The sequence below is a fragment of the Vigna angularis genome, chromosome 9 (genome assembly GCF_016808095.1).
Source record: "Vigna angularis cultivar LongXiaoDou No.4 chromosome 9, ASM1680809v1, whole genome shotgun sequence".
NCBI lineage: Eukaryota > Viridiplantae > Streptophyta > Magnoliopsida > Fabales > Fabaceae > Vigna > Vigna angularis.
In genome coordinates, this window is record NC_068978.1 from 17,792,230 (window position 1) to 17,808,145 (window position 15,916).

Below are 15,916 nucleotides of genomic sequence, written 5' to 3' on the forward strand. Positions count from 1 at the left end.
GGGCATGTCACTCAATAGTGGAACCAAACAATAATATCTTATAATGCTACATTATTCATTAATATAAATGGAAATCACTAATTAACTATTTTTCCCATGTACCTCCACAATCACATGCTGTACTATTTTTTCTTTATTTCGTTTAAATGTCTATATGCTTTTATTCTTTAAATTTTAGAACCATGATCTATTTTTGTTAAAAAATCATTTTAATTTCTCATTTTCTATATTTTATTGTTTGAGATTAAAGAATAAAGTTTAACTATACTTTTTTGTCTCTTGAAATTTAAGAAAATATATAGTTTTATTCTTCAAATTAAAAAAAAATCTTTAATTTGGTTATTTTATTGTGTATATATTAAAATTACGTGTTTTTTTTTTAAAATTTAAAAAACTTATATATATATATATATATATATATATATATATATATATATATAATACTATTTTTATCACATATAATAGTTTCACATTGTTTAGAAATCAAGACTTAAAGCACTTCAAATCATCCTTTTTTTTTTCTTCCTTCCTTTCTCCAAAATGTTTTTTAAAGATAAAATTAAAATGAAGTTTTACAATTTTATAATTTCTGCCTTCCTTTTTGCAAAATGTTTTTTAAAGATAAAATTAGAATTAAGTCTTACAAATTTTTTTATAAAGCACACTACTTCATAACAAAAAAAATAAAAAATATTGTTCAAGGAGAATAAGATCATTATCTTTAATACAAAAAGAATTTAAACCAGTTGTGTAAAATTTGAACTCAAACTATTATAATTAATCTAGAACAACATCTCATAAATTGGTGTGGATTGATATATAAATTTTTTCTCTTAGGTTTCAAAAAGAAAGTCTCTTGTTTGAAGGAGATAATCAAAATCATGATAAACACTCACTTTTTCCTTCAAAGAATATTGAGGATGTTGGAAGTGACAGAACAGTAACATTCTGAACAGCTCAGACATTACTCCTTTAATAATTTGTTTTAGGTCCATACATGCACCCTTTTAAGATTGAATAGCTAGGTTTTGATAGTTTTGTATTTTTCTTCCATTATCACTGTCACACCTTAATTAAAAATGTATTACCTCTTATGAACATAACAACAATTACCACCACACTGTGATGAGAATGGGCAAGATGGTGGCCTTTCTTTTGTATTATTGCCAATTTCTGTATAAGAAACTGCCATGACAGTACTCTCAGTGTTGAGGTGTTCAGTAAGATATGTTTATGCTTTTAGCACGCTCATACCACATGTGTCTAACACTTATTGGCTCATTTAATAATTTTCCCATTTCATCACTTAAACCAATACTTACAAAAAGATACACCCTTTACCAACATTCATACTATAAAAAAAAAATTAACAATTTCAAAACAATTAACTGAAATATATAGTGTAAAAATTAAAATTATGAGTTTTTTATAAATTGTCAAAGAAATTTATGTACTCATAATTCTTTTAGGGTTTTTCTTCAAATATATTTTTGTATCTTTATCCCTAGATTTTTAGATAAACTTAAATGGTAACGTAAACTATTTATATAACATTTTAAGAATAAAAGAAAAATAATAATATATTCAAAACAAACTAAATTAATAATTATCATAACCAATTTTGAATAAAAAAATAGTATAAAATCAAACTACTTCAAAACAAAATTCTTTCGTCTTTTCATCAAACAGAAAAATAGTTTACATAGTATAACCATGCCTTTTAAAATTGATTATAAAATTCATTACTACGAAGAGTGCCAATCATGCAATCTTGATAATACGTTTAAATTTTTGTGTCATGTTATTTTGTGTTTGTGTAAATCTCTACACTGCAAATAAATGAATGAATTAATGATTAAATTTAAAGATAATTTTCTTTTTCCTCCTCCCTGATTTAAGGTTATAAAAACTTATTGATGTTTGTTTTTAAATTATATATATGTATATAAATTATTTCTTCATTAATTGATTTTTTTTCTTATATATTATGCTTATTTTTATATTAAACATCATGTCCAAAATATACATGCCTCTGGATGTCAGTTAGACCCTGTCTATATTTCAAAAGGCTGAGGTGGAAGCTATGTGGAGATTTGATTGAGGTCGAAATTTTTAAAACTTTTCCTGAAATATGTGCATAACTTTTTGTTCTATAGATTAATAAATTCAAGTTATTATCAACAAATATACTTTTTCTATATAAACAAATCCGAAGATCAAAACTGGAATACATTGGTAAAGAACAATATCACTCACAATCTCTTCCAAGTTCTATTGTTATTTTCAATCAATAATAGTTCACATAATACAAATTAAAAAACATTTTAAGCTTAGCTTAATTTTACAAAAAAAAAAAGTATGTAAAATAAGTGATAAAATCCAAAATTTCAAGAGGGAGGAAATAATGATATATTGTCTAACAAACCTTCTTCAGGGTTACTTGTGTTTTTTTATGTTATATGAGTTTTTTTAGCTTGTATGAATTATTATAAATATCCAGCTTTATTATTGTATTTTATTTTTGAGATAAATGAGAATTGAATTTTTGAAATTCATATTCAACTCCTCCTTCAAAGTAAAGGCTATAGAATCTTAGGAATCTTTCTCTAGTAATTTTCCACTCACACTCTCATTCTCTCATTTTCCACTTTTGTCATGAGTAGAGCTGTCAAAACGGGTCACCCGACCCGACCCGGCCTGGCCCATCACGGGTTGATCACTTAGTGAGCCAACCCAACCCGGCTCATTTATTAGCGAGCCAGAAAAATTCGAACCCGGTCCGACCCACCACGGGTTGGTGGGTAAACGGGTTGGTTCACTGGCTTACTTAATTACAATTTTTTTTAAATAAAAAAAATGTAAAATTTCTATCATTCAAATCTAAACAAATTTCACTCCCAAATTTCACCCCCAATATGAGTGTTTAATTAATTTTGAAAATAAGGAACTTAAATAATTTTTTCAAACAAAAACAAAATAATAAATATTTTTTTATAAACTTTAAATTAAATTTTAATAGAATAAAATTAGGTAGGTGGGTTGGTGGGCCAACCCGACCCACCACGGGTTCAACCCGCATGAGCCGAGTTTAAATGAGCCGGATTGAAATCTGACTCGCATAAAAAAAATACAATTTTTTCAAACCCAACCTGGCTCAAACCCGTGGTGGGCCGAGTTGGCCCCATTTTGACAGCTCTAGCCATGAGTTTTTCTCTCCTTCACGAAGCTTTTTTTTCCTCCAATCTGCTTCAACATTGTGGCACGCGTAGCTTCATCGGTCACATCCTCATTTGCGTTATCTTTCAAGACCTCGTCATCATCGAACCACATCTTCATTCTCTCTACTCCTCGAGAAGTTTCGAACACCAAAACCTAGCTCATTCACTTGCCTCTTGATTCTTGTCGCCTCATCACTCAAACAGCCTTCATCGTTGTTATTCACATCACTGAATCACAACATCTCGAATCCTTCTCGTACTAACCATATTAACCAAGCCAAACTCTTCTCAAGCCTTTCAATCTCCTAGCGTCATCGATTTTGGTTCGTTTCATAGTTTCCTTTCCTTTTTCACCGTTCATTCTTTATGTTGGAAGTTCCACATCAACTAGATATAAGGTCAATTTATAATATATAAGTGGGTGCAAACCTCACCTTATAATCCAGTTTTGTAGGGTTGAGTTAGGCTTAAAGTCTACTTCTTAACATGATATCAAAGTCGGATTAGAGTCTATCCAAGTGATATTTGTTGTTTGTAGGGCATGTTGTTCCACCCGGTATCGGGTCGTTATCGGACTACTCATTAATGTCTAGTCTCACGCTCGAGATGTATATACCTCAGCGTGAGGGGGGTGTGTTGGAAGTCTCACATCGACTAGAGATTCGACCAATTTATAATATATATATATATATATATATATATATATATATATATATATATATATATATATATATACACACACATATATAAACCTCACCTTCAAGCCGATTTTGTGGGGTTGACTTAGGCTTAAAGTCCATATCTTAACACTTCATATCTACCGGCTAAACGTCTCCTTCCACCGATTCTCGTTCATCCACCGAAGAAGTTTAGAACCTAGGGTTTTCCTAAGATCCACTCATCGTTTCGCTCTTCAACATTGATTTCGCTCTTCAACATTGATTTCGCTCTCAATCTAGATCATTTCTTCAAGGTTAGGTCTTTTCACTGCGTCTATTCCTTCGAAAAGCCTCAAGAAGCCACAAGGAGTTGCTTCTTCCACATTCTACCACCGTAATCCGTCTTCTCCTCGAGTGCACTTCCATCAATGACCTTCACAAATCTATTGTGGCACTCCTTACCTTTGAATTTGCTATAAAGGATCTTGGGTCCTTTGAATTATTTTCTTAGGATTGTTGTGACAAGACATGTATGTGGCATGTTTCGCAATTAAAGCATATATATATATATATATATATATATATATATATATATATATATATATATATGTCAGTGACATCATTACACGTGTCAATATGGCCTCTTGCAATCCTTCTACTACTTTGGTTGATACTAAGCAAAAGCTCAGTACATCCTCTAACATACCGTATGAGAATCACACTACGTACTAGAGTCTTGTTGACACCCTATAGTATCTCACTTTCACTCGTCCTAACATTTCATACGTTGTTTAGAAGGTCATCTTCACATGCATGCCCCTTGTACTAAGCACATGCTAGCATTGAAACGCATTTTGCAGTATGTTCAGGGCACCTTACAGTATTGTTTGCACCTCTATCTGACCTTTACTTAGAAACTTATTTCTTACACTAATGCTGATTAGGGTAGATGTCTTGACACTAGACACTCCACATCTAATTAATATGTGTTTCTTGTTGATAATCTCATCTCATGGTATTCAAAGTGTCAACATACTCTTAATATTAATAGTAAATAAAACAATAAACTGAATAATCACAATTTTGTTCAAACCGACTTTAATTTGGAATTTACACTTATATCATTCACACTAAAACATACATATAATGCTGGATAACGGATGAAACAATAAATTCAACAAACAAATAAACTTTGATATGATAGACTTTAATTATAATATCATGTTAAAAAATAGATTTTATGTCTTATAAAAACACATTTACCTAGTGTAATTTACCTTATAAAACAATGTGAGATATCCAAGAAAACACCATTAACTGTTTTTTTATGCTTTGGAAAAACATTTAACACAATCACATCCTCGTGACAACGGAAGCACATCATAAATCCTATGAATTAACTACCCTCCAAATTGCCCAACTGATTGACTAAAGGGTTGGATTAAGGAAAATTAGCGATAGAAAAGCAGGTTTTGTCAAAGGAAAAAGAAAAGCAAGAAAAAGACTGAGTTAAAGATGACATAAATATGCTTAGGGATGAGGACATAAGAAAAGTCAGTTATGGAGACTACGAGAAAGAGAAATTGACGAAGCATTTGCTTAGCTACGTATGTTTGGAGATAAACTTGATTAAGTAGTTATCATAGGTACACGTATCTGCATGGCATAGGCAACTCCTCTCATTTAGCTTCACAATATTTCAATCATTCTTATCAGTTTTTTTGTTCTTTAGCAAGGTTACTTCTTCCACACATGTACCTTTCTCAGTCACTTTGTTTCCCTCAGTAAAACCAAATTACGTTTTTGCGTGAACAATTTAAATGTACAACATTCTTCTATTTGACACGTTACAAGCTATATATTTATATATATATATATATATATATATAGAGAGAGAGAGAGAGAGAGAGAGAGAGAGAGAGAGTTTAATATTGTATCAGGTTTTTAAAAATAAAGTAGTATAATATAAACTATTTTATTACTTTTATTATTATCAGTTTTAATAAAATTTGAGTTAAATAATTATGATAAGATAAACTCATAAGCTAATATTGTGTAGATAAAAGTTAATTTGTATATTGAAGTATGTCATTTTCTTAGAAGAACTCAAACTTGTCTTCCCATGAAGTCATGTTTTGAAGGAATATATACTACTGTCATATTTCACTTTTTTTTTAATCATAAGCCAAAATAGTTGTTAAAAGGGGTAAGTGATCGTACAGAAAAAAGCTAGAGTTATTACAACGACAAATCAAAATCAGACTAATTGAAATCCTTTCAAAAAGAGCCAAAAAGTGAAACCGCAACAAGACATAGATTTCCAAACATGCTTTTACTAATAATTCATAACACTGTCGGTCACTCATTTTTATTGTAATAAAAACTTACATTAAATGATTGTCATCGTTTGCTAAGAAACAAAAATTATTAAGATTTTCATGGTTAATCTAACTTTTGTCTAATAAGACATCAACTGTTAGTATATATATTAATATTGATTCTTCCAAAAAAATATTAATTTTTTAATTACACCATCAATTAATTAAGGCTTAAATGTTTACTTCGTACCCAGGTTAAGAGATGAATTTTTAAAATATTAATTTTAAAAATGAAGACATTGGGTCCTTATGTTATGAAAAGTATATGAATAAGGTCCACAAAGAAAGAACAAGTTCAACAAATTATCAAAGAAAAAGTTGAACAAGAGAGAGAAAAAGTTGGACAGCAGAAGAGAGAAGAGAAAAAGTATGGCCGCATTAGCATGGACTTAATGTCGTTGTTGTCAACTTAACGGACATGACCTTATTCATACACTTTTCATAACATAGGGACTCAATGTCTTCATTTTTAAAACCGGGTACTAAAGAGAAATTCAGCTCTTAACATGAGGACGAAGTAAGCATTTAAGTCATTAATTAATAAGCATCATGACTATGACTTTTAAGAGAATTATTTTGAAAAATTAATAACTTCCTATAGATAAAAGGGTTAAATATGTTTTTAGTCCCTAAACTATCAAGTGAATTTATTTTTAGTCCCTCTTTCAAAGTAAGGTACATTTTAGTCCTCCTCCTTAAATAAACCTTAATTTTTGGTCCTCCAAAACTAACAGTGTTAAAAACCAGCTGATGTGGCTAACGTTTGACCACATGTGTTGACAGCTTTCCTTCCTAACTCTTGGCACGTGTGATTGCATGTTTGATGAAGAAGGTAATTATTTAGTTTTGGTTTATCTAAATAAACCAATCAAACTTGAAGCAAACTTTGAATATTATGGGAGCAGATTGACGGTGCTTGGCGATTTGGCCGATGAGTCTATCGCCCTTCTTGGTTAAGCGAGCACGGAGGGGGTGTTTCATTAGCCCTCGGCATTGACGATGATGGTGGGCTTCCTAGTAGATTGCTTCACAATTCGAATTTGCGATTCTGGTTTGCTTATGGGAGTAGATTGACAGCGGCGTGAACTAGTTTCACCTGGTGTCCCGGTCATTGTTCTGGTTTTTGTTTCACAAGGTTTGAGACACGAGGATGGAGGCGAAGGAGACAAACTCACGGTACTCCAGTGACAGCGGCGCCTGGTGGCGCGACGAAGGTTATGGACGAACTTGATTTGGGGGTTCTCTCTGCTTCGAAGGCGCGCTGGATCTGAACCGCAAGAGACGCGATTTTGCAGAGGTGCTTGGGCGACGTTAATGGTTGCCATGGGGTTCGTTGTTTCCTGATTGCAGGTTGTGCGATGACAACAGAGGACAATCCCAGCAGCGATGCGGCGGGGGAACAGTGGCGTTGTGGCGATTTCGGTTGTGAGCGACAACGTTGATGAAAATCATCGCTGGCGATTGCAGTGGTGGAAATCTAGCCGCAAGAACGGTGCGTTGCAGGATGAAGGAGGTACATTTTACCAATCAACTTTTCGAAGAAGAAAAGGTCACACTTTGAAGTCAATCAACCTAATAAACCAATATTCTCACTTTGCATTAAAAAATACCAATGTGCCAAGAGTTAGGAAGGAAAGTTGTAAACACGTGGTCAGACGTTAGCCACATCAGCTGATTTTTAACGCTGTTAGTTTTGGAAGACTAAAAATTAAGATTTTCTTAAGAAGGAAGACTAAAATATATCTAAAACTAAAAAAATATTCGTTTGGTAATTTAAGAACTAGATAAAAATTTAAAATAGCTGGCAACATAATTGTTTTACTGACAAGTGCATCTACTTTATACTCAAAAGTAGTGATACATAATAATGGAAGAGGGCTAGTAACACACTATAATATTGTTTAATATTTAGGGTTAAATATATATAAATTGGGATTTTTTTTATTCTTTTAATCCATGCCTTTGGTATTTTTATTTTAAAATATAGATATTTGTTCCCGAGTTCAATTCCATACTCTTTTCTTCATTTATTTGTTTTATTTTCGTATTTAAATTAATTAAATATTATGCACGTATCTTAAAGAAATATGTTACGTCTAATATTCAATTGAACAAAAATAAAAGAAATGAAAAATAAAAAATAGTCAAATTACCGTTTCTCTAAAATAATATAACCAATTTTATTATGAGTGAAGATTATTTCATAAGAAGCATAATCCACAGCATTTTCCTAAATAACTTTCAATAAACATAAGAAATCTTTTATATAGTAATTATTGTTCCTCCTTTATCTTCATTTGTAGTAATTATATTTTGTGATGTAGAAGAAAGAAAAGTTAGGATTAGAAACTGAGAATGTCATTTCTGATAAAGACGATTTACTATTATAATGTTTTATGATGTATACTTTTAAATTTCAAATTTTAAAATAAAAATTATTTTATTTAAAAATAGATAAAGCTAAACTTAATAAAAATTTTAAATTTTAATGATTTAAGGTAATATGATATAAAATGTAGATCTCACCCTATTTTTTATAGTTGTCTAAACTTACGGACCTGATCAGTTCAACAAACATTTTGGCTATTTAGTTGACCAACTGAACATTACTCATCTATTAGTGAGTTAAAAAAAACTGAGTCCATGGGTCGTTGATCAATTTACTTAATTAAAAAAATTACAAAACTTTCATTATTTTTTTTCAATCTATTTTATTAAAATCTACTTCTTGTTTCTTATATGAAAACTAAAACCGAATTCCAATTTATTGAGATAACTATGTCCAAAAAATCAACATATTAATATCATATGAGGATGACGACATTTGTTAATATAGGATAATATTTATAAATAATAATATCTAAATATAATGAAAAAAATCCTAGAATAGTGAGAGAAAATAATCCATAATTGAAAGAATTTGATTTTGAGAAAAATAAAGTGAGTGAAGAGGAGGATGACAAAAGTGAGCCTTGGCTCGTGAACCTCCCAGTAACTTGGGTGGGTGCTTCCTTTTTTTTTTTTGTCAGCTTACTATTTAAAAAATAAAAATAAAAATATTTTAAAATACTAATTTTTTATTATATTATTTGAAAGAAATATATATTTAATAATATAAGAATTTAAATCATTAATATTTGTAAATAAAATTTTAATTTATATAAAAAATTATTTTAATTTAATTAACTAAAAATATGAATTAATTAATTAAAATTTTACAAAACATTTATATGATTAAATACAATTATAAAATTTAAAAAAGAGTGAATCAAGATTTTTCATCAATATTCCATTTTTGAGATACTAAGGGTTGATCATGTCAAAATGAATTTAGTTGGTACAACTTGTATATACTTTTCTTTTCATCAATTTTTTTAAAATTATGTTTGAGTATGGGAAGACTACACAAGTATATTCTTATATATATTACTAGTTGGTCATTCATCTCACTCATTATTATGGATTCAACTCAAATGAGTTTGAGAGTTTCTTTATGTATTTCTAAGTTTTTTTTACACCTCTCTAAACTTTTGTATATATCTAAATTATATTTCGGATTAACATAAACTTTTTTTTTCTTATAATTACTCTATTTATCCATTTTTAATCTCACACATTTTTTAACCTAGTCACACCCCCTTCCTCCTCCTTCTTGCTTTCGTCTCCATCCCACCACTACATCACCATGGTTCTTTTTCTCCCCTTTTCTTCAATGTTCAACATCCTTGAAGACATTCATTTACATTTCTAGCTTGTATTTGTTTGTAAATGTTTAAGTATAATGTAGATGAATGTAGAAATTGGGGTTAGAGAGTATAGGGTTACAGATTTAGAGAAATAGGATTCACCATATTTGAAAATCCGATTATTTGTTAGACCAGATTTCAAAATCTAGTGAAACAATTAATTGTATTTCGAAATCCCTTAAAGCCCTTAACCGAATTTTAAAATTAAAAATTATTAAAATATTTCTGTGTTTAAAGTATATCTTTCTTTATAAATAGGAATTTTTTTTGAACTAAAATTTGGTACACTTTAAGAGGTTACATAAGTTATGAAACCCCATATATATATATATATATATATATATATATATATATATATATTCCCTTAATGTTATCATCTCCTATGTCATTTCCACATTCAGAAAAATATGCAAGCCAATTGCAAAATGTTAGTCAATTCTATTGAGACATGAGATCATGGAAGCATCGAAAAATATATGGTCTACCATATGCTTATAAATTACACACGATATTACTCTAGGGTGATTCCTCTGTTCGAAATTCATGTTATGTGGACTAGATTGAGCTTTTCAAATATTTCATCAAATGAATCGCATGTAAACATAAGCATTAAAAAAGGAACTTGATCTAGTGCTCAATTGTTTCAAAGAAGTTTACATTGCAAACAAACGTGACAATCAAACAAAAGTTACTTGAAATTGTTTGTTCTGCTATGACATCAATTGTACCTCCAATCCATAAAGTTAAAACAAAGATTGCACAAAACATAAAAGTTCATCGATCTCGAAGATTTACGAAGCGTGAACCCTCATATTTTTAGCATGTAGAGGTCTTGCACTCTATACATGATAGTTCTTCAGCAAAACAATAAATGCAATCTAAGGTTAAATTTAATGAAAGATTTGGATTTGTGCAACAAAGGTAAATACCCATGTTAGATTAGTTCCATCCAATTTGTCACCCTTACATTGTCGATGTTGTTGATGTCGTTGTTGTTGGTCATTGTGGGTATAGATTGTCGCTGCTTTGTTGGGGATGGGTGAAGATTCATGACCCTTTACCGAAATTATTTGCTTAAAGAACTTAGTCAGTGACATGATGAACACGCAAGATTAGTGCGAAGCTATGATTGACTAAAACAACTAAGGAAGTATTTACTAGTTGACTCATAATTAGGTGTACATGTTGTTATACTTTACACTTTATTTATTATGTCTTACCTTTTTCTTTCATAACAATTTGATCCATTAGTTATAAGCTAATATGGATAAAATGATGATTATACCAAACATTGGCTATGTTATTATTAATTAATATAATGTCATCTTAGTTTGTTGGTCATGTCGTCAAAATATTACTCCTATTGTTGGTTCTCATAATAGTCATTATATAGGTCACTTAAATAGCTCAATCTTAATTAGGGACCATGACATTACCTCAGCTTAAATGTAGCCCTCATGCGGTCTATGCCCAATAAGTCCATGAAAGTTTCCAAAGTCACTTCAAGGACTTCATTCGAACATAATTGTTCCACTATAGTCAGATGTTGCAGCGTGAACATGTCATCTAGTGTGACGGTCATCTCAATAGCAGGAACATGAAAAATGTTTGTCTTTTTATGCCATCTCTCAAATAATTCCAATATCAACCCCTTATCGGCGTAATCATAAGAAATATCACATAGAGACATCAAATTGGAATTCATAAAAAAAAATTGAATAGTTAAATGATATGTTCCAAATTTGTTTGATCTTTTTTCATGGGAAACCAACCTTATCTCTCATTGGTCTTGGACAAAACAATTGCATATAAAGTTGGAACAACTCATCAAATATCAAAATTAATATATATATATATATATATATATATATATATATATATATATATATATATATATATATATATATATTAACTGGCGTTACTAACCCGGTCCTATAGGACAAGTACAACATGATCGACATAGCTTGTCAACGATGATATATCATGTGGACCTCTAGAAAATCTACCACTTCATATTCTTCTTGAACAACATCCTCGTGTTGGTCAACAACATCCTATTGCTCCTCAATAACATCATCCTTGTGCTCATCAAGATTAGGATAGTGATGCAAGTTCTCCAAGACGACCCATTTTACCAAGAAATGTCTCCTTCTGACTTTACCTTGTACAGAACTATCTCTCCCCGATATATAGAGGTACCTTGTGTTCTTGTTATTTTTATAACAAAAAAATTCAAAAAAGAATTAAAACCAATAATGAAAGAAAATAATAACTAATTAAAGAAAATAAATCAAATTAAAAAATAATAAAATCATAACCAATTAAAAGTAAATTTAAATAAAATTTAAAGAAAAACTAAAATAATAATTAAAAGTAATTAAAAAACTAATATATATATATATATATATATATATATATATATATATATATATATATATATATATATATATAAACTCTAAATCCTAATCGGTAAACGCAAACCTTAAAACCATATCCATTAAAAAGACCATTATAAAAGAAATATATGAAAAATAATTAAAATAACAATTAAATAAGAATTATAAGAAAAGTAATGATTCTTTGAGGCGCCTAAATTTTTTATATTCATTTGACATTATCTTTATTCACTTTTTACTCTCTTCTTTCTTTAAATAATACAAAAGTTTATATTTTTATGACCATTTTACCTTTATAGTCTGTATCAAATGAATGTAAAAGTGTGTCATGATACCATTACTCTATAAAAAAAATTAAAAAAATTAAACTTTAAACAAGAACACACAATCCGGTAATCAACCAAAATCCAGCACTCTTTAATCGAATATCGAAATTTGATAAACTCTTTAATGGGATTTCCAAATCCAGTATTCAATCCTATATCCCCGAACCCGTAACCCTAGGTCCTCAATTATACGTTCATCTATGAATTTCAACTATGTTAAATATTTACAAAGAAATGTAAATGAATATAAAGCTTCGAGTGGTTGCCTGAAGGTTGAACGTGTGCGTGAGTTGTGGTAGTGAGGAATGAGAGGATGGAGAGCAAAAACACTTCTTTGTGGGTGAGATGGTGCGACATTATGTTAGAAGAACGGAGAATGTGTGAGATTAACAGTAGATAGGTTGGATAAATATAGAAAAGAAATGTTTTTAGGCATTTAGAAAAGTTTGGAGGTGCATGAAGAAAACTTAGAGATGCAGAAAGAAAGCCCCATATTGCAATGTAAGATAGAGGCCCAGCTGGTTAACATCTTGGATCTAACTTACAAACCTCATAGGGGTGTTGCTCCCTCCACCACCACCCCTTCTCCCTCCACCTCTCCAATTTATTTGATTTTCAAAACTATCCTTTTGTTAAAATTTATTTACTTTTACCACTTAGGATTTTTTAATATATTTTAAAACCCTAATTTTACCTCACTTATTCACTCACGCACCACCACATCTCTCGTGGATTCTCTCTTCTCTTTCCATTTCCGTTTTGAGTTTTTGTTCTTCCTTCTTTCCCTTTTTTGTTCATTCTTCTCTTCTCTTTCTTTTCCGTTTATTGCTTTCATTGGTGTTGATTCTTGATGTTAAGGAGTGTAGAGGAGGAGCGTGGATGGAAGTGGATATCCGTTTAACACATATCTCACACTTCCGATTCTGATTTTTTTTTCTTTTCTATTTTATTTTTTTAATTTATAATTCGAATATATATATTTATTTCATATATATTTTCTTAATTTTTTTTAAAACCGTAATATAATTTGAATATATAGATTTGATTAAAAAGAACGCTTAGGGGTAGGTTTCATTATGGAAGTAGCATGCAGGGAAATATTTTACGTTGGGGTTGATGAGTTGAGGGGAAGGAGTAAAGAGAAATGTATAAGTGTGGAAGAGTTTAGTATTAAAGAAATAAATATGTAGTAGGAATAGAAAGGGGAGAGACAAAATAGGATTATTGGTTACGGTTGTGAAAAGAAAAGATGGGAGAAGGTGAGCCGTGAGAGGAGGGGAGGTTTACAGGATTTTGAGAATTAGGAAAAAGAAAACAAAGGAAGTTTATGTTTCTGGAGTTGAAGAGAAGAGGAGGAATTTTAGTGTTTAAGTGGAGGTGTGAGGGAGTAACCCTAGAGTGTTCTAGGAACACAAAATGAGAAGGGCGTTGGCTTGATTGTTTGTGGAGATGAAAGGAAGGGAGAGGAGAATAGAGAGACATTCATTAGAAGGGTGTTAGAGTTTTGATTCGGTGTTGAGAAGAGAGAATTTAAAATGAAAAGAGAATGAACGGAAATGGAAGCAATGAACGGAAAAGGAAGAGAAGAGAATAATGAATGGAAAAGGGAGAGAAGGAAGAATAAAAACTCAAAATGGATATGGAAAGAGAAGAGAGAATCTAAGAGATGTGGTGGTGGGGGTGGAGTGTGAGTGAATAAGTGAGGTAAAATTAGGGTTTTAAAATATATTAAAAATCCTAAATGGTAAAAGTAAATAAATTTTAACATAAGGATAGTTTTAGAAATCAAATAAATTGGGGAGGTGGAGGGAGTAAGGGTGGTGGTGGAGGAAGCAACACCCACATGACAGTTTCTTCCTTGATCCAGATAATTGGGCCTGACAGTTTCTTTCTGTACCTCCATATAAAATATTTCTCGTTTTGCCTTTTCCGGATTATATTACTGAATTCAGAAGTTTTTTTTTCATTGGGCTATTCGAAAGTCAAAATTAACTTTCAGATGTGTATTCTGAAAGCCATTTTTCCCTTAAAAAAGACTTTTGTATTGAAGAATTCAGAAGTTAAAAGTGACTTATGGATTGTGCAATTAGAAGCCAAATTATTTTCGTGTAATTTGAAAATCATTTTTTCTAAAAGAAATAACTCTCGAATTTCACTATTTAAAATCATTTTTGGTCTCTAAATTATACAATTTAAAAATTATTTAACTTTTAAATTGTGCAATTTAAAAATCCTCTGTGACTTCATATTGCATAATCTGAAACTTTTAGATTACACAATCAAAAAGTCATTTTAATTTTCTGATTGCTGAGTCCAAACAGGACAAAATGGAAAGTTTATTTATATGAGGGTAGAGAAAGAAACTTGGAGAGGCCTACGATCACATCACATTTCTATTCTTCTTTTACAACTTGTTATCTCTTAATACTCAGTATCACCTAGCACCTGACTTAGCGTTCTAATATGTTTCTTTCCTTTTACTTTTCTTCCACCAATTATTTAAAAATTGAAAATTCATATAAATTTAGATTAATAAAAAAATAAAAGAAAAGCTTTATATTTCATTGTTTCACTTCTTCATTTGCCAGTTACCTAAGCATGTACTATATTTTAACCATTCTATTATTTTCAAGTAAAGGTTTTACAAAGTCAAATATAAAAAAAGAGAGGTTCATTTAGACTTATGATTACGTTATATTATTTATTTGTTTTTAAAATATTACATTCTAGCATTACGTATGATATATTTGAGAAATTTATTTTATTGTTATTGAATGTTACTATTCAATACACATTGTAATGTCAAGATTCTAAACTTAATTTGATAATTCCCAATTTAAATTTTTGTTTCATTTTAACATTTATTTTCTGACCTGTGATATAAATGTCGATATTTTTTATGTTCATTTTTTTCTTAATTTTCTTTACATTTTTTTTTTCTTTATATAAGCATCTTTAACCAGTTTATGCAATTGAGTTCATTTTTATAATACTCTCGTTGATAGAGAGAAAAGAAAAATAAAAAATAAAAATAAGGGGAAGAGAAATTATTTAACTAAAATAAACAAATACTTTTTATTTAATTAAAAAACATTTTTTTTTCTGTATAAGTTCATCTTTGCCTAATAGAAGCCTAAGTAAATATATTTTTTTTTTCAAAATATCATTAAAAGGAAATTTCAAATAAATTCAC